The following is a 2,395-nucleotide window of genomic DNA, read 5'->3' as shown; positions in this document are numbered from 1 at the left end:
CCTGTTCATGGGTTAGCAAAGAAGAAATAATCACAGGGAGAGTGTTGTCTTTACCAAGATAAGTGTATTTCTGGTGTTCAGGTAGGGGTTTTAACTCCAAGGTAGGTGGTTGCTCTACTGAAGGCAATTTTGGTCTTTGCTCCTGCTCTGATCGGTTTAAGGATTCAAAGACCCTTTATTTCCTTCCCTGGGGTTGGTGGAAACTGATGGATGCAATGTATTCTTCTAGCTCTTCAAAGTCCTTCATGACTATCTCTGGCTGCAAATGCTCCTGTTGTTCTTCTCTTATGAGCGATGCTCGAGCATTCCTTAGTGTTATCTTCATCAAACCTTATTGCTTTCATGACATCAAACTTCACTTCTTCTCCGTTTACACTCATAGAAAGTTCACCCTTTCTGACATTTATGATAGCATTACCGGTGGCCAGGAATGGTCTGCCCAGAATTATTGGAACTTCTTGATCTGCTTCAAAATCTAAGATGATGAAGTCAGCTGGTAGAATGAACTTGTCTACTTGGACAAGGACATTCTCAATTTTTCCTTCTGGCTTGGCTATAGATCGGTCTGCAAGTTGAAGAGTGACTGTGGTTGGTCTTGCCGCTCCTATGTCAAGCTGCTTGAAGATGGAAGCTGGCATTAGATTTACACTTGAGCCCAGATCACAAAGTGCCCGACCAAGGTAGTTCTTCCCAACTGTACACGGGATGGTGAATATACCAGGATCATTTAGTTTGGGAGGAATTTTAGTCAGGTACTTGCACGATTGTTGAGTGAGGGCTACGGTCTCAAATTCTTCGATCTTTCTTCTTTTTGACAAAATGTCCTTCATAAATTTTGCATACGAAGGCATTTGCTCCAGAGCTTCTACTAGAGGAATGTTTATGTGAAGTTGTTTCATCAAGTCAAGAAACTGGCTAAACTGCTTATCCTCGTGTTGCTTTTTCAACCTTTGTGGAAAAGGAGGCTCAATCGGTTCACTCCTTCTCTTGCATGGGGGAACATAAGTTGGAACTGAAACTGGTTCACTGACTTTTGTTGCTCCACGGTCTGCTACAGGTGCTGCGTCATCCGGTTTGATTTCAGCAGACTCATTGCTCTGGTCCTTCTCTTCTGGTCCTGTCTGAGCTTCAAGGTGTGAAGGGTTAGTGGCTTCTTCAACTTCCTTTCCTATGGGCTGTTTTGCTGGTTCGCGCTTTCGAGGTCGTGCCACCAAATCTGGGGGTGGTAAAGTCTTTCCATCTCGTAGGCTTATAGCATTACAATGCTCCTGGTTATCCTGAGACGGCTTTTCTGTGTCACTAGGGAGTGTCCCTGGTTGCCTATGTTTGAGTGCTCCAGCCAGCTGACCAATTTGGGTTTGTAGGTTTCGCATGGCTGCGCTGTTCTGATTCATGTACACCTTGACAGAAGTCTCAAAGGATTGGGACTTTCTTTCACCCTTATCCCATTTTTGTTGGTTCTGCCTGGGATACGGGGGTCGGTTCTGGTAGTTTCCTCCACTACCCCCAGCATTATTTTGATTCCTCCAGCCTCAGTTATTGTTCCCTTGATAGTTGTCATTGCTCCTGTTGTTGTTGTTGTTGTCATACCCTCCTGCATAGCACACAGCAGCTAGATTGTTACAGTCCTCATATTCGTGAGGACCTCCACAAGTGGGGCAACTCTGACTTGATTGAGTCAAGAGAAGTTGCTCGGTTGGTTTTTTCTGTTCCATGGGCTTCCAGTTTTTTATAGTGTTCTGGAGCGAAGCCATTTGTGCTGAAAGAGCATCAGCTGAGCTTAGCTCAAGAACTCCCGCTTTCTTAGGAGCACTATGTCGTGTGGAAGGCCATGAAATATGTTTTTTTGAAAGTTTTTCCAACAACTGGAAGGTTTCTAGATAAGTAAAATCCAAAAGATCTCCCCCTGCAGCTGCGTCAACAATTGCTTTCAATGGTGGGGTTAAGCCATGATAAAATGTGTGAATGATGCCCCAATCAGAAACTCCATGATTCGGGCAAATTCGTATAAACTCTTTAAAGCGTTCCCACGCTTCATACAGACTTTCTCCATCATACATTTGAAAGGAAGCTATATCAGCCCTCACTTGGGCTTGTTTTGCTTGGGAGAAAAATCGGGTAACAAACTGTTCCGCCAATTGCTCCCAACTGGTGATGGAGTTTGGGGGCAATGTTCTCCTCCATTCTCCGGCTTTTCCAGCTAAGGAAAATGGAAAAAGCCGCATCCACATGTTTTCTTCCGAAATACCATGAACTTTGAAATTATCAACTATCTCAGTGAAATTGTCCAAATGACTGTGAGGGTCTTCCATGGGTAGTCCATGGAACTGACCAGCGTTCATAATCATTTGGAACATTGCAGGTTTTATTTCAAAGTTCGGGATATTCAGAGGAG

General features: G+C 44.1%; 1 non-coding gene across 1 annotated transcript; it reads left to right on the top strand.

Annotated features, from left to right (window-relative positions):
• Nucleotides 1-1,983: 1,983 nt before the first annotated feature.
• LOC133310323 (small nucleolar RNA R71) lies at nt 1,984-2,088 on the top strand. The gene has a single exon (XR_009751441.1). It is a non-coding gene; the product is annotated as a small nucleolar RNA R71 (small nucleolar RNA).
• Nucleotides 2,089-2,395: the final 307 nt, after the last annotated feature.

This window comes from Gastrolobium bilobum, unplaced genomic scaffold, assembly GCF_033153095.1.
Source record: "Gastrolobium bilobum isolate Gb01-03AN ecotype WA unplaced genomic scaffold, APGP_CSIRO_Gbil_v1 utg1505, whole genome shotgun sequence".
Classification (NCBI taxonomy): Eukaryota; Viridiplantae; Streptophyta; class Magnoliopsida; order Fabales; family Fabaceae; genus Gastrolobium; species Gastrolobium bilobum.
The sequence above is the reverse complement of the archived record's forward strand: the minus strand, read 5'-3'. Positions and strand labels throughout refer to the sequence as shown.